The sequence below is a fragment of the Malania oleifera genome, chromosome 12 (genome assembly GCF_029873635.1).
Source record: "Malania oleifera isolate guangnan ecotype guangnan chromosome 12, ASM2987363v1, whole genome shotgun sequence".
NCBI lineage: Eukaryota > Viridiplantae > Streptophyta > Magnoliopsida > Santalales > Ximeniaceae > Malania > Malania oleifera.
In genome coordinates this window covers 27,246,541-27,265,477 of record NC_080428.1, presented here as the reverse complement: position 1 = coordinate 27,265,477, position 18,937 = coordinate 27,246,541, and positions in this window count along the sequence as shown.

The window sequence follows — 18,937 nt, the reverse complement described above, 5'->3', positions numbered from 1 at the left end:
CAATCTCTAATCAAACCAAATGAGGGGGGGTATATATAGACACCCAAAAAAATATAACCGTTCGGGACCTATTTTGTATTTTTGAGAAAGTTTAAATAGGGTTAATAAAAATTAACCACGTTTTAACCTCAGTAAAATTCAAGAAACCCGAGAGTTTTGGTCAACCATTTTTAAGGTCCGGTCAACCAGATTACTAGGTTCGGTCGACTAGGAAATTTTTGAACTGAGGTTTTGGTCGACCATTTTTTAGCCAATTTTGGACCTCCGAGGTTCTGTCCACCAGGTGACTTTTGGTTTACCAAATATCATAGGTTTAGTCGACCAGGTCATAATATAACTGGAGATTTGGTCAAGCAAAGCATTGGGATTTCCCATGTGCTAGTTTGGTCGACCAGAGCATTGAAGTTCATTTCAAACTTGGTCGAACCAAATGGTGAACTATTTCACACTAGGGAGGTTGGATTGACCAAAGTTGCTCTATATGTTAGGGTTCGGTCAACCAAACATACTAACTTTGTGCATTCAAGTCCTAACCTCATTTGAAGTCACCCCTATTGACATAATAATCAATTCTAAGTTATAAGGGGCTCCTTTAGGCGATGTGTTGAGACCTATGGTCAGTCTAAGGTCTTTGAGCTTATCTATCCTATCATGCATGCAATGCATTAATTATTACATACCATTAATATTTAAATATTACAGACCTAAATAAAACTTAATTAAATTACAACAAATAAATATTTTGGGTCTTTATCTTCTTCAAGTCCATATGCACCATATGAAACTTCCAATTGATCCTACACATAAACTCATCAAACATTAAATACCAAAGTATTTGTAATAATCAAAATGGGATATGACCTATAAGATCAACAATCTCCTCATTTTTTATAATGACAAATACCTTATGCAAAAGTGGGTACAACTAAGAAAGGCTCCCCCAGAAACTATGCATAAGAGAAATGTAAAGATTTTAAAAGTTCAAAGACATTTTCCTAAGGTACCCAATTTTTCTTAACTTCTCTCCCTTTTGGCAACAGAAAAAAGGGTCATAATAAGTTTGAAGCATATAGGCAAGACATTGAATGAGAATCATTTAAATGCAAGATATGGTTGGGAAGAATTTTAGAAATTTCAGTAGCATGCCGTTTTAAAATAAAGCATTTCCCAAAAAAATCTGTATAGAAATGACCTGATTGAGTTCAAATTTACAATATATCCACAACAACTAACCCAAGTAGTCCAGTATGAATCAAAAAGGAAAACATAAATATAATTATCAACATGCAAAATATATGATAGCTATACAACACAAATAAATTCACAAGGTATATGGTAATGATAGATTTAAAGTTTTTAGAGTCATATGTTTCTAAGTGAGTAGTTCTCCCTACGTTTATGCACTCTATCAAAAATCTATGTGGCCTCTTTACTATGCATTAGACCTAACTCATGTCTAATCTATATGAACCTATCTTCTTGAAGAGGTTTGGTGAAAATATCAGCCCACTGCTCACTAGTACACACAAACTCAAGTGCCATATCCCCTTTCTGCACATGATTACGAATGAAATGGTGTATAATCTCAATATGTTTTGTTCATGAATGTGAGATAGGATTTTTAGAGATATTAATTGCACTAGTATTATCACATTTTATTGGAACCATATCGTAATGCAATCCAAAATCCATGAGTTGTTGCTTTATGTAAAGCATTTGAGCATAACAACTTCCAGCCGCAATATTTTCAGCTTTGCATGTGGATAAGGCAACTGAGTTCTGTTTCTTGGAGAACCAAGAAACTAAAGATTTTGCTAAATAGTGACAAGTTCTGCTAGTACTCTTCTTATCAACCTTACTACCAGCAAAGTCAGCATCAGTGTAGCTAACAATTTCAAATTTCATATGCTTAGGGTACCAAAAGCCTAATTCTATAGTCCTAACTAGTTACCTAAGTATTCTTTTCACAGCTAACAAATGAGACTCCTTACGACTGGCCTAAAACCTAGCACACATACACACGCTAAACATGATATTAGGTCAACTAGCTATAAGGTATGGGATACTACCAATCAAGCCACGATATAATTTCATATCAATGGGGATGTCTTGCTCAGCTTTATCAAGTTTCATGGAAGAACTCATAGGAGTTCCTAAAATTTTGTCATCTTCCATATTAAATTTCTTTAGCAAGTCCCTAACATATTTAGATTGCCATATAAAGGTTCTATGTTTAGCTTGTTTAATTTTAAGTCCTAAGAAGAAACTCAGTTCACCCATCATGCTAATTTCAAATTCACTTTACATGCATTTGGCAAACTCATTACACAATTTATCATTAGTTGCTCCAAAGATGATATCATCAACATATATTTGGACAAGGAGCATATGATCATTTCTAGTTTTGATAAAAAAGTGTAATGTCAATTTTGCCCCTTGTAACACCATTATCTAGGAGGAAACCACTAAGTCGTTCATACCAAGCTCTAGGAACTTGTCTCAATCCGTACAAGGCTTTGGACAACAGTGTAAACATGATTAGGATATTTATAATTTTCAAACCCTGGTGGTTGTTCTACATATACTTCTTCATTTATATAGACATTTAAGAATGAACTTTTAACATCCATTTGGTACAATTTAAAGTTCTTAAAAGCAGCATAAGCAAGCAACATACAAGTGGCTTCCATTCTAGCCGCGAGAGCAAATTTTCGTCAAAATCTATCCCTTCTTCCTGATTATATTCCTAGGAACCTAGTCTAGCTTTGTTTCTAGTAACTACCCCATTTTCATCCTTTTTATTTCTATATACCCATTTAGTTCCAATAACATTATGATCATTAGGCCTAGGAACTAGGGTCCAAACTTTGTTTCTTTCAAATTGGTTAAACTCTTCCTGCATAGACATTACCCAAGATTCATCCTCTATGGCTTCCTTAATATTTTTTGGTTCTTCCTGGGATAAAAATGCAAAATGACTCATTAGGTTTCTTAAGGAAGATTGGGTGGCTACACCACGTGAAGGTTCACCTATAATTTGATCTAAAGGATGGTCTCGAATGAATTTCCAATCCTTAGGAGTTCATGAAACTTATTTTCAACTTTATTTTATTCAATTGATTTGTCAATGATTTCTAAATTTTTGTCCACATTATTTTCAATAGATAGCTTATCTAATCCCTTTCTAAGATCAATATCACCATCATCATCTCTTTTAGAAGAAAGGATTAGATTCATCAAACACAACATGAATAGATTCAATAACAGTTAATGTTCTTTCATTAAAAACTCTATATGCTTTACTGTTAAGTGAGTAACCTAGAAAAATACCTTCATCAGATTTAGAGTCAAATTTCCCTAAGTGTTCATTATCTCTAAGTACAAAGCACTTACAACTAAAGTCATGAAAATAGGAAATGTTAGTGAAAAACTAAGGTGTAGTCCCGAGAGGGGGGGGCGATGATTGGGTTTTTAAAATTTTTCTTTTAATTCCCTTTATAAATTCCCAACTTATTTTATATTTAGCAATCACTCAAGAATAATTAGATATTCAATGCTTGTATGGGCCAATCACAAATCACACTCAATGAATTCATTTAATATCAACACAAAGTAATGATTCTTAATGAAAATCAACCAACTGATTTACCAAACACAAGTTATTCTATGAACTACAACACTATCAAGATTTGGTGATTAAATAGCCAATTTTGAATATGAATGCTTGCAGAGATTAAGCCATGTATTAATGAAATTGGTCTTTCAAGATGATAAGTAATATAACATCTAGCACTCTTTCAAAAATTCATATTTCAAATAAACCTTCAGTTATTAGGTTTTGGGTGTTAACCAATCAACATACTCCCTTATGGTTTTCGTAATTTATATTGATCAAACAACGTACTTCCTTTCGATTTCTGTAAGTCCCAAAAATAAATTAATCTTTAGTTTATTTAAAGTCTAATCTACGTAGTATTTATTATCAAGAAATTTAAATCAACCACGTAGTTAATAAGTATACTAGAAATTAAAGAGTAAGGGAAAGAGAGTGAGACCGAGTTTTTTATGAGGTTTGGCTTATACCCAGCCTACATCCTCACCTTAGGCAACAACCTAAGGATTCCACTAACACGTTCCCTTATGGATGGAACACACCATTACAATCCCTCCTTTAATAGGGTTGAGCTCCCTCTCCAAGCGATACCCCATGCTTGATTACAACGATCCCATAGCCTAAATCGTTAAGAAACAAGAAACAAGAAGAAGAGTTTGACTACAAGAATCACTCTCACATAAAGCAAGTTAGTACAAGTGTAAGCACAAAATATACTTCAATGTAAATATCAATACAATGAAATTGACGCTCAATGTAAATCTATCACTAGTATAATCTTTCTATGAATGAAAAATTCAGACTTGATGCTCAATTTCGGCTTAAGAAGTTCAGAAAAAACTCAGTTGAAAGATCAATAAGGTGTAAGCAAGATAGCCTTTGAGAATTGAGAGCACTTGAGAGTATGTTGATTGCTAAAAATATTTCTTTGTAATGAAAATCTTTGCTTGGGGGATATATATATATAGATTTTAAAAATTGAATTCCTTGTTCCCCAAGTTTACTTGGAGTGTTTCTCAAGTTTGCATGAAGTTTGGAGCCCAAAAAACCAATTATAGAAACTTTTCCCAGCTGCTAAAATTTCAAATTTTACGAAGGTTAGGCACTTATCGAAGGGTCGAGTGCCTGTCAAATTAAAACCCAGCTTATTTTAAAGAGGCAGTGTTGTGTCAGGCACTTGGGAAAACATGGGCAGGCTCCTTTTGACTTTTGTGTATTCCCAAGAGGGGTGGTGAATTGGGTATTTAAAAATTCTTCCTAGGTTAAATCAGATTCCACAATCTGTAATTTCCAACCTAGGGTCTGTCTAAGCACATACCAATACCCCAACAAAATAATATTGAGTAGACATATAAAACAAATGCAGCAGACTCAGTATTTTCCAATCATTCACAGTATTTAAAACATGCACAACATTCGTATAACAATTCAAATATAAACATACATGTGCATAAATTAAATTGTAGAAATATAAAGAGTATAGGGAAAGAAAGAGCAGACATAGGATATGTTATCGGAGTTTGGCCAATACTGCCTATGTCCTCGCCTCTAGCTCGCAAGCCCAAGGATTCTACTAATGCTCACTTAACAAGTTGAGCGGCACTGGTTACAACCAGGTCAATTAGCGGGGTTGGCCTCAACCTATACACACCTTAGTAGGATGGTACACCTAGTTGTCCTAATCGGGTCTAAGCCAATCCGAGACTATTTAATAGGGCTAGTCTCCCTCTTCAGGCCCACGCCTAGAATACAACGAATATAAAACTTTGCATACAAATAAATGCTTCTTAACTAAGCAGACTATGTACCATTAAGCACAATATCAATCAATCAATCAATGCACATCAATAATATATGAACAGTAAGCTCAATGATGTAAATGTGTGCAATCAACACTCAGTCTAATGATTATTCTCAAGCAAGCACTAGAGTGTTTCAATAAGCTAATCTTTGAAACTATAAATCAAAGTATATCTCAATTACAAATTAGAGTTTTAAAGATTTCCAAATATCATAATCAAAATATCTCTAAATATATTTTCTCAAGATTCTAGCACAAAAAGATATTCGAAATATAAGCTTGTCAAAAATAATTTTATCATAATCAAAATACAAGCCTTGGAGTCTTGTAATGCAAATGCCAAGACTCACAAGCTTCAAAGTTTTCCCCACACAATGAAGTTATTAAATAAACAGGAGGGAAAACTGTAAGCTAAAACTCTCGATAAAAATCAATCAAACGATAAATCAAAGAGAGTTTTTAGCAAGTAGGAATATTGCAAAATCACTCAAGAGAGTTTTTCAAATGAATGAGCAAAGGATGAGTATTTGGCTTAGTATGGGAAGATAGAGCTCTCAAAATTTTAGAGGAAATTTCCCTAATCTAAATCCCTAATCTTGTCATAATTTTTGCAAATGATCACATATATATAGCCTTACTCAAAAATATAATCGTTAGGACACAAAGGGTAATATTAAATTTGTTTAATGAATTTTAAAACCAATTTATACTTAATTACCCGCTGTAAAAATTGTACAACCCGAGAGTTTCGGTCGACTAAACCCAAGGTTCGGTCGCTTGAACAGACACAATGGAGAAAGTGAGCTTACCATGTTCAAGTGCCCAAATTTATATTCGGGTGGCTGAACTAGGCGATTCTCCAAAAGACCACGAGTCGGTCACCTAGACCAGAGTTCGGTCTGCCGAAAGTCCAAGTTCAGTCGCCCAAGGTGAAAATGACCTAAGAGTTCAAATGCCCGTGGATGAAGGAAAAGTACATGGTATGAGTTCGGTCGACCGTGGATGGTGAAGTCCTTTTGGGTTCGGTCGCCCAAATCCTGGTCAACTTTTGATCGGTCCATGGTTCGGTCAACCAAGGCAATCTGACTTGCCTGGTTCGGTCGCCCAAAGTCAGTTCATTTAGCCTTTTAAGTCCTGTTTTAAGCCCATTGATTCCCTTGATATTATATGTGATATTGGGGACTATATTTCGTGTGAATGCGAGGACATAGGGTCTTTCTAAGGTCATTTTTTAACTTTTAAACAAAACCCAAAAATCCAGCATCAATCGACCAAAAGGTGATCCCTAAGGTCTTTCTATGGTATTTGTATGATCATTTTCTAAGCTTACTCCTTACATGCATGATGCACATCAATTATTACAAACCATTTTGTTGGTTTTATGGGGAGTCAGTAGTCAACCCTGTTGCGAGGGATCGTAGCAGTGGACCTTAACTCAATAATGCTTAGCATGCCAGCCCATCAACACTCCTGCTTGGAATTGGTGCAACCCCTCATGTGCACTCAACGCTTAGTTTGGAGCTCTGCACTGCCATTTAAAGGAAAAAGTTGTGGCCCTTCTACCACCAATTGGTTTTAGAAGAACTGATAGCACTTGTTCCTGACAAGTGCTATCAGAGCGAGGTCACGGGTTCGAGCGCTCCTAGGGTAGTTGCTGGGGGGATGATTATCGGCTTTATGAGGAGTCAGCAGTCAAATCTGTTGTGAGGGATCATAGCAGTGGGCCCTAGCTCGACAGTGCTTGGTGTGCCAGCCTGTCGGCACCCTTGCTTGGAATTGGTGCAGCCCCTCATCTCCACCCAACACTTAGTGCGGGGCTCTACGGTTCCGTTTAAAGGAAAAAGTTCCACCCCTTCTACCACCAATTGGTTTTAGAAGAACCGGTAGCACCTGTTCCTGACACATTTCCTATATTACTATTGCATACCCAAATTAAACATGATATGAATTACAACTCAAAATAAATCTTCTAGGTCTTTAGTATTAAAGTCTTCATGTGCCATCAAATGATCTTGCTAATAGACATTAAATACCAGAGTATTTGTCATAATCAAAATAGGTTTGACCCATAGCGTCAACAGCGCTTCAGATTGCAAAGTCAGACGCCTAATACAAATCTGTGAGGCACCTATCCTGCTATTAGCTTCGAGCACCCTTTAGTATTTTGGTCATAATTTTTTATATACAACTCCAACTTTGACGTTATTTATATCAATAGAAAGCTAAGAGAAAATCCCAAAACTTTCATGTTGAATACATTTTTAAGATAAGGATTTCTTTTTATAGAAAACAATGCTCATCAATGCGGGTATAAAAAAAGTAACATAATTTGGAAAATCTTGTATTGGTGCTTTTCATTCCAAAAAATAATTTTAACCTTTTGAAATAACTTTTGGCCTTATAAAAACATTTTCCAAGTATTTTAAAAAGTATCTAGGTCCAAGTAATTAACCTAAGAGTTTTGATGCATTTATATTGACTTTTACTTGCAGTACTCACATAAGACTTCCTTAACTCTAAAGCCTTCAATTCTTAAAGTCTTCATGTATGTCCTTGCTTTGAGTCCATCTTGGCTTAAGCTTAAACATTCTTTAAGCTTTCATAATATTTGTAAAACTTTGAGCTTTGTAACACTTTGATATGAGCTTTGCTTGAATCACTTGTTTTTATGTTTTCATTGTACTCTTGTGATTACTTGATCTTGAGCTTTACTTAAGCATAAACTTGAGCTTTAAATACCAGTTACCTGAAGATTTATACTCATAACTCAAGCATGTTAAATAACATTTTATTTGTTATCATCAAAGCAAGATTAGTAAGTCATGTTAGGCCAACAATCTCTCCCTTTTTTATGATGACAAATAAGGAGCAAAAAATGAGAAAGCCTTAGAAAGGCTCCCCCTTAGAATTAAGCATCAACTTAACAATATTTGCAATATCAAGATCAATTTCAATATTAATTTCAATATCATACTCAATTTTTGTTCAAAACTTCTCCCCCTTTTGACATTAATCAAAAAGAGTAAGATATCAATAAAATATATAAATACCAAGACAATGAGCAGCCATAAGCAAAAGTATAGATCTAGTGAAGGCTCGAAGCAAAACTTTGCATTTATCATGCATATAAAAGATTAATAATAAGTCCCAAAATAGCATGATAAAATACATAAGATTGTATATCATAATTTTCAAAAGTCTCCATAAATCATGATTTCATAGCTTAACAAATAAACTTCCCCTGAATGAAATATATTTCATATTCAATAAATTTTGACTTTCATTTGTCAATTATAAGCTATGTATTCATGAAGGTGTCAAGATTACCAATCATGCTTTTAAATTTATTATTTCATGCTCAAATATCAATTAATTTCATGTAAGTGCTCATGGATACCAATATCAAGAATAATACCAATATCTTATTAATATCGTCACTATCATAACATGCTCATGTTTAGCAAGTTATTTCAGTTTTGCAACTCAATCTCTTTTTTTTTTTTTATTTATCATTTTATCAGTCTTCAAATGACTTTCTAAATTGGCTTTTTGAAGCAAATGACTTCCTTGATTTCGAAGATAAGCCTTGTACAATCAAGCTTTCTTGATTGTGGCCAACAATGCCATTTTCATTTGTTTCAATATGATAAGCATCAATAAGCTCGAAAATTTATCCTTTAGTATTTATAACAATTCAACTAAGGTTATGCTTTTTCATCCCTCATGATATGCATAATTAATATAGACTTTCAGTTTATGCAATAGATCTTCAAGGTCTCTAATATAGTAGACATATCTATTAATATTTCATGAGTTAAGCATGTCTATTATCAGTGCACAATTATAATTATCACTTTATCTCTCTTAGGATTAGCTAACTTAAACCCTATAAGGTGTTGAGTCATCACTAAACCATTTCATTTTAATACAAATTTAGCTTTCTCAATTACTAATAAGAGAATCCCAATACTTAAGATCTTATGAGTCCTTGGTTTATGAACTAGATTTTCATCTTGGTACCCATACTTTTTTGGGTTCAGATGGTTTAACAAGAGATGTTTCTTTTGTTCTTCAAATTTGTTTAGTTTTCACACTTTTTCTCTTTAATAGACATTCAAACTTTATATGTCCCTTCTTCTTACATAGGAAGCATGTGGTGTGAGTGTAAGCATTTGAATAGGTGCTAGCATAATCTTTTGAGGCTTTTGCAAAGTACCCCATGTAGAGATTCTTTTTCCTTATATTCTCAACTCCATTAAATCCTATGTCTTTTTTATCCAAGGATATTCTTTGTGCACCAATCATTTTATCAATATTTTCTTTTCATGTAGTGAAGTTGTAGATGATTTTGTTTTGATCCTCAAATTTTCTCTTAAGATCATAGATATTTGAATTTTGTATATTTTTACCCTTTTCTTGATTTTGAGACATTTTGCTAATTTTGTTTTTCAGTAATTTTGTATATTTTTACCCTTATATTCTCAACTCCATTTTCCTCTTGGGACATTTTGATTTTGAGACATTTATATTGACTTTTACGTGAAGTACTCACATAAGACTTCCTTAAGACTCTAAATCCTTCAATTCTTGAAGTCTTCATGTATGTCCTTGCTTTGAGTCCATCTTGGCTTAAGCTTCAACATTCTTTGAGCTTCCATAATATTTGTCAAACTATGAGCTTTGTAACACTTTGATCTGAACTTTGCTTAAATCTCTTGTTTGTATGTTTTCATTATACTCTAGTGATTACTTGATCTTGAGCTTTACTTACACTTAAACGTGACCTTTAAATACCTGTTACCTGAAGATTAATACTCACAACTTAAACATGTTAAATAACATTTTATTTGTTATCATCAAAACAAGGTTAGTAAGCCATGTTAGGCCAACAGTTAGGTCTATAGTTGTTCCACAATCCATACGGAGTCTTATTAAGTTAGGGCCTGATTAATACTCTGTTCATTACATAACAAGTAGTGTTCACTGCTTTGGCCTAGAAGTAATTTGGGTAATTTTTGTTCATTAAGCATAGTCCTACCCATTTCTTTCAAGGATATATTTTTATTTTCTACAACAACATTTTTGTTGTGGGGTCCTAGGTGCAGAAAAATTATGCGAAATGCCCTCTAAGTCACAATAGTTTTTTATGCCGTCATTTTTTAATTCAGTTCCCCTATCACTTCTTATGTGTGTGATTTTATAGCCTTTTTCATTCCGAATTCTTCTACATAATTTAGTGAATTGTTCACATGATTCATCTTTATGAGAAAAAAATAGCACCCATGTGAACCTAGAAAAATCACCCATAATAACAAAAGCATACAAATTTCCACCTAGACTTTGAGCTTGATTAGGACCAAATAAATCTAAGTGTAGCATTTCAAGTGGTCTAGTGGTAGATATGAATTTCTTTTTCTTAAAACATGATTTAGTTTACTTACCCATCTGACAAACATCACAAATTTTATCTTTCACAAAATGTGTTTTTGGTTAGCCTTTAACTAAATCCTTTTTCATAAGCTTTGACAAGAGATCCATGCTAGCATGTCGTGGATGTCTATGCCACAACCAACTAACTTCATTTATAGTAGAAAAGCATGTAACTTGTTGAGAAGCTAAATTATCAAAACTAGTGGTATATACATTTTCATAACGTTCAATAGTAAAAAGTACTTTATTATCATATTTACTCTCAACAATGCATTTATCATTTTCAAAAGATACTTTATACCCTTTATCACACAATTGGCTAATACTCAACAAATTATATTTCAAGCCATCAACAAGAAATACATTATCAATAACAAGAGAATGTTCCTTACCAACCTTACCTACGCCGATGATTTTCCCCTTCGCATTGTCCCCAAATGTCATGAATCCTCCTTCCTTTGGAGTGATGGATGCAAACTTGGCCTTGTTGCCAGTCATGTGTCGTGAGCAACTGCTATCCAAGTATCATTTATCCTTGGAAGAGGACGACCTTAAACACACTTGCAAAAATATCTAAATAACTGACGCTGGTTCCCAAATTCTGTTGGGTCCAAAGGGGTTAGTTCTTGATTCACCTTTGACACTCCACACATTTTTAATTTTGACATCTTGTTTCTAAATGGATAGTCAAACAGAATGTGACCAATCTATTTGCATTTAAAACATATCTGGAATTTGGGAGTTTTATTTTCGAGTAAAGTGTCTCAAGTAAAGAGCAGGTCATCTCACATTTTCAATACCATTAAATCCAAGACCTTCTTTACTAAGAGAGTTTCTTTGGGTCCCAAGGAGTTTTTCAAAATTGTGTTGGCCCTTAGTGAAATTATAAAAAATTTCGGAGCTATCCTACAATTTTCTTTCAAGTTCAGCCATTTTCACATTCTTTTCTTCTTGCCTAGTGGAATGAATTGATTTTTCCCATTTCAATAAACTTTGAATAGTTTTCACATTTCTTTTTTCAAAAAATAATTTTCCTTAGTCATTTTATCTAGAAATTTTGACACATGAATATATTTATATTGTAATTCTTTACAAGTAGGCATGTTATCAGAATCATAATCATCATCATTAGAATAATATGAAGATAAGGAGCAGGTTGACAATACTTCATCACCGTGGGCCATCAAGCACGGCTTAGCAACCTTCGAATCACTACAGTATGAATCTGAATCACTGCTACTTTGTTTATCCCACAAGATGCTTGCTTTCATAGCTTTCTTCTTTTTCCTAGACTCCTTCTTCAGTAACAGGCAGTCGGGTTTGATGTGCATGACCTTGTTATAATTGTAACACGTTGGAGCATTTGGTTTTTCTTTTCTTTTGCTGGATTCTCCCTTCTCAGATACTGAATCTTGGAACTTTCTATATGGCTTACTATTTTTTTTAAAGAACCTGCTGAACTTCCTAGTAAGCATAGTCATATCATCTCCAAACTCAGGTTCACTGCACTCACTAGAAGTATTAGTAGACATTTTTAAGGCTGACACTTTCTTCATTCTATTGTGCTCATTTAGTCTCTCATTAATAGCTAACTCATAGGTGATAAGTCAACCTCTCAGTTCATCTAGTGACATAGCCTTAAGGTCTCTACCCTCAGATATGGCCGTAGCCTTTGCTTCCCAAACAGGAGGCAAACCCCTAATAATTTTTCTGATCATTTCATATGTGGGATAGGTCTTACCTAATGCATGCAATGAATTAATAATGTGTGTGAAGTGAGTGTACATACTCTAAATGGACTCACCAGTATTCATTCTAAATGTTTCATGCTCACTGGTTAACATGTCTCCTACTATCCTTAACATCTCTAGTACCCTCATAGGTGACCTCTAACTTATCCCAGATCTCCTTAGCAGAAGAACAAGCCATAACTCTATTAAATTCATTAACATCAAGTCCACAATTGAGATTATTCATGGCAGTAGCATTTAAACTAAAAACTTTCATATCCTCATCATTATATTCATCTACCGTCTTAGGAACTTTAGTTTCACCTTCAATTTTCATGGGGACATAGTTTCCTTTAGAGACAACTCTCCGCACCTTCCAGTCAATATTCTGAAGATAAATACGCATCCTTTGTTTCCAGAAGGTGTAATTGACAACACTTAAAAATAAGAGGACGTGTGGAAGAGAGTCCCTCAGGGAAAGGGGTTACAGTGTTATGAGTCATCTAGATCTTTTTCCGAAAAACAGTTAAGTCTAAGCTACCAGACTGATCCCAATTGTTAGTTTTACTGTAATCCCAATAAGGGGGTGAATTGGTATTTTAAAATTTTTCTCTCCTAGCTCAGATATCTAGCACCACTATTACACAACCCTAGGGTCAGTCAAAAGTAGATAATTAAATGAATCAATAAATGTGGCTAAAATTAAATTGCGATAATAAATTACTCAAGCAAGCACAGTAAATCAAGTACGACACCAGATATGTTATCAAGTTTGGCAAATGTGCCTACATCCTTGCCTTGGTTCACAAGCATAAGGATTCCACTACAACTCACTTAACGAGTGGAGTGACACCTAATACATTCAGGTCAATTAACGAGACTGACCTCAACCTCTACAATCATTTTGGGCTAGATTATCACCCCTTTAGGCGACGCTTGGAATATAACAGATTCACAATACAGTTTGTGTACAAAATATATGCTTCTCAAACAAGCAAGTTTGTACCAATATAATCAACACACTATAGTATGATACGATATGATAAACTCAATATAGTGTCAATGTCAACTCTCAAAATAATGCTAGTATATCAATCACAATGTGAGGGTGTATGTTTTAGGATCTTTGTGTAAATATAATAATATCAATCACAAGATGCAACAATAAAGATCTTCAATACACAAGCAAATATCTCAAAAATATTTTTCTCAAAATCACCCACAAGAGATATTTGAAATCAGTTTGTTAAAAAAAAATTTATTTCACAAACAAAATACAATACAAGCTTTTGACTATTGCAATGATAATGCAAAACTCACAAGCTCTAAGGAGTTTTTCCAAGGAAGACTTATTAACAAAGTCTCAAAGAAAAACTCAAAGCTTACTCAAATAAAGTAAATCTCAATCAAATAGATCAAATGAGAGTGTAAGATTTATAAGATAATCACAAGAACACTCTTACTAAACAACTTTTGCAATAAGAATGAGTAAGAATGGAAGAGGAGAGCTTGAATATGAAAAATAGGGTTTTTGAATTTTAAAGAGAATTTGCTAATGATGTTTGCTAATTCGGCCTAATCAAACCAAATGAGGGGGTATATATAGACACCCCAAAAAATATAACTGTTTGGGACCTATTTGGTATATTTGAGAATATTTAAATCGGGTTAATAAAAATTAACCATGTTTTAACCTCGGTAAAATTCGAGCAACCCGAGAGTTTCAATCGACCATTTTTTAGGTTCGGTCGACCAGATTATTAGGTTCAGTCAACCAGGACATTTTTGAACTAAGGTTTTGGTCGACCATTTTTTAGGCGATTTTGGACCTCCAAGGTTCGGTTAACCAGGTCAAGTTCGATTGACCAAATTTCATAAGTTTGTTCAACCAGGTCAACTTTTTGACCCTTGGGAGGTTCGATCAACCAAAGTTGCTCTTCATGTTAGGGTTCAGTCGACCGAACACACTAACATTGTGCATTCAAGTCCTAATCTCATTTGAAGTCACCCTTATTCACATAATAATTAATTATAAGTTATAAGAGGCTTTTTCATTAGATGTTTTGGGACCTATGGTTAGTCTAAAGTCTTTGAGCTTATATGTCCTATCATGAATGCAATGCATTAATTATTACATACCATTAATATTTAAATATTAAAGACCCGAATAAAACTTAATTAAATTACAACAAAAAAATATTCTGGGTCTTTATCTTCTTCAAGTCCATGTGAACCATATGAAACTTCCAATTGATCCTACACACAAACTCATCAAACATTAAATATCAAAGTATTTTTCATAATCAAAACGAGATATGACCTATAAGGTCAACATTGCTCAAGGCTTTCAAGGATTTACTTAAAAAAAAATTTCCAAAAAAATTTTTCAAATAAAAGTGTAGGAGAATTTTGGCATTTGATACATAAAACCACAAGTAGGCTCACAAGCATTATATATATGTATGTAAGATATATGCTCAAGCCATTCTTGGATGACAGAGAGATTTCTTCACAAATAATTTTTCAAGAGAAGAGTAAGAGAGAAATTTTGTCTTTGTAAAACAATAAAAGAAGAGGACTTCAAGCAATATATATGAAAGATATAAGCTCAAGCCTCTTCAAATATAACCCCAAAAGTATTTTCCCCAAAAACGATTTTCAAGGAGTATGAGAAATATTACCTTTGAAAGCATAAAAGAAATGACCATCAAGCAGTATATATGTATGATATATGCTCAAGTTTCTTCACATAAAAACCCCAAGAGTATTTTCTCCCAAAATGATTTTCAAATAAAAGAAAAGTAGGAGAAAAATGAGAATTTAAAGAACCAGTGGGGTATGGAAATGGGACAGTATCAAAGAAGGATTAAAACTAGTTTTAATATGATTCTCTTACTTCTTCCAAGTTGTTTAGGCTAGTATTTATGGGCAAGAACCCAAAGTAGCCGTTTTATGGCTGTTGGGGAATAAAAAAATGATTTTATTTTTAAAACTAGCCATTTTATGCTTATTGAGCATTCTGACACGAACAAAACCGTTGATGGTTTTTTTTGGTCTCTCTCAAACTATCGAGTGTTTTTTCCCTGAAAATTTTCAACATGAAAGGAATTTTCTACTATAGATACCTTCCAGTATTTTGGCCATAACATTTTCTATAAAACTCCAAAGTGGACGTTCTTAGTATCAACCAGAAAGCTAAGAGAAAAATCTCATAACTTTCATGTTGAACACCTTTTAAGATGAGAATGGATTGATTGAAAAAAATCACTCATTTTTACTATTCGGTCGACCGGCCCCAGTCGACTAGGGCCTTTGAAAAAATATAGTTTTGCCTTCATTTAAGTTCAAAAACCCCTTAACAAAAAATTTGGTAAGTTTAACATTTTAAATAAAGGATTTTCATGTTTCTTGGATGTCCCTAAGGTCAATCTATGATCATTTTGAGCTTCAATTTAATTCATATGGTACGCATGCACATACAACCCTAAATTTCTATTACAACCCAAAAATAAATAATGTCTTCAAGCTTGCTCTCCTGATTTCCCAAGGAATACACCGATTGGTGTGAGCTTTTAAGTCCTTTTATGGCTTCCATTATGCATCCGTCATTCGTGCTTTTAGAAGAATAAACTTGTTCACACTCAATGCACAAATGAGATGTAGTAGTTTGTCATTATCAAGACAGGAATCGGACTCAAAAAGTCAACAATATTCATCCAAATCTGTGAGTTAATCTCGTGGTATGGTTTCCATACCCAAAGTAGTACTCTTCTTCACAAGCTAGGATACCTTACGCCTTACTGTGCAAGTTTGTGAGTTGACTTGGAAATCCATACATCTTTGTAAATTCATATATTTTCCTTTTGCAGGGGTTTTGTTATATAAGGCCCAGACCAAAATTGTGTCCTTAGTCTTTATAGATTTGTTACTTAAAAATGCTAATGAACAAGTTTCTTTTATAATATTAAGTAAAAAAACCTATAAATAGGGGTAGTTGTAGATGCCCAAATTGTTTAATGTCTTATATAGCAAAAACAAAAAAAATAATTTTATATTTTATACAAAAAAAAAAAACACAGAGATACATAAAAGGAAAAATATACATTTTTACATTGGAAAAAAGAAAAAGAGAAAAAGGAAAATGAATAAAAGTAGGTTAGCAGTCTTCAATCAGCATAATTATAACCTGTGAGAAAGAAAAAAAATGTTAAATATGTGCTGAAATTCAGAATTAATTGGGACAACTTACACAGAATTGTTGATTGATAAAGTTAAAGGCTAATTGAGCAATCAATAACTAATTAAATCAATCACGATTTAGTTAAGATATTCCTCAGAAGCCTATAAATAAAGAGCACTACAGAGAGGAAATGATGAACAAACATAAATATTTAGGGAGTGAGGCAAAAATAGGCATTCAAATAAAGATATATATAGAGAGAGATACATATTCACACAGTGAGTTAATTGGAGGAGGCCATTCAAGTACTTTTCAATCAGAGCAAATTTGAATTGAAAAACTTGAAGGAACTATTAAGGAAATTGCTAGAGAAAATTGTTGAGTTTGGAGGCTTTGAGGATTAGAATTTGGGGATTCAAAATTGCACGAAAGAGACTTAAAGGTTGGTGGAGTTGAATACCAAACGTATGTGTCAATTTTTAGTTTTATTTTATGTATTTAATCTGGTATGGAAATATGATGAAAAAGGGACAAGATTTTGGATCCACCATGTGGATCTGATCCATTGAGCTTGACTAAATGACCCAACCCATTTGGTCGGGTTGACTCGACTCGTTTAAGGACCCGCAGACCCAAGATCCAGATCCAATTTGGATTTGGTTCCATTAATACTTGAGCCTAAGTCTTTAATTTCCAATCTCCAAATTGCCTAAGATCAAATTTATTTTCAATAAAAACCAAATCTAGAAATTGACTAAGCCCAAGCCTACACAAACAAAGCACACCAAAATTCATTAACACCTGAGCCCAAGCACATATGTTCAAATAAAGCCCATTAAAATCCATCAACATATGAGCCTAAGCCCATACATTCAAGCCTGAAGCCCATGTGTCAAAATCCAAAGCCCATCTGTGGGTTTGGAGCCAAATAGGTGTTTGGTTTGCAAGAAAATAAAGGAAAATTTTTTTAAAAAAAAAAAGGAAAATGGATACTTATCTTGATTTTGAGAGTGGATTTAAGGGTATCAAAGAATTCCATTTCTTCGTGTAGATCAAACCTGTAAGAAAAAAAAAATGAGAACATATTGAGAAAAAATGAAAGAAAATTGAAAGGTGAGAGGAAAATAAAAGAAATGATGAAAGAATATACGAGAGAAAATGTTCGTGTGTGTGTGTGTGTGTGATAGAGAGAGAGAGAGAGAGAGAGAGAGAGAGAGAGAGGGAAACCAAAAGAAAAACCATGAGAGAAAGAGAGAAACTAGGAAGATTAAGAAATGGACGAAGAAGAAGAACCAGAAGATTGGAGAATAGAAGAGAAGAGGAGAAGAAGGAACCAAAAGTGAGAGAGAGAGAGAGAGAGAGAGAGAGAGAGAGAGAGAGAGAGAATATGAAGGAAAATGGATACTTATCTTGATTTTGGGAGTGGATCTAAGGGTATCAAAGGATTCCATTTCTTCATGTAGATCAGACCTGTAAGAAAAAAAAATGAAAACATATTGAAAAAAAAATTAAATAAAATTGAAAGGTTAGAGGAAAATAAAAGAAATGGTGAAAGAATATACGAAAGAAAATGTGTGTGTGTGTGTGTGAGAGAGAGAGAGAGAGTGAGAGAGAGAGAGAGAAAGAGAGGGAAACCGAAAGAAAAACCATGATAGAAAGAGAGAAAACTAGGAAGAATAAGAAATGGACGAAGAAGAAGAGCTAGAAGATTGGAGAAGAGAAAAGAAGAGGAGAAGAAGGAACTGAGAGAAAAAGGAGAAGGAACCAAAAGTGAGAGAGAGAGAGAGCGTAAGTGAAATATGAAGGAAAATGACAAAAAAAGTTTTTATATTTCAGAGGGAACACCTATCACTGCCATAGGGTGACACATGTCAAATTCAAGGCCAAGTATAAATTGGCGACATGGCTCAATCTTAGCCATCCAATTTGTGTTTTCTCTAGATAGTCAAATTTTCACCACATAAGCAATCGGATGATGCTACATAGCAGTCAGGAGCATTCGGATAATGCCACATGGCAAGGGTGATGTCATACTAACGTCGCCCTACTATAGTAAAATTGAAAATAAAAATAAAAAAAAATATATATATATATATATATATATATATATGTCACCACAATAAGTGGACACATGGCCCCCACAAAAATGAACTAGTTGACCCAATTCAAACCATCCCAAACTA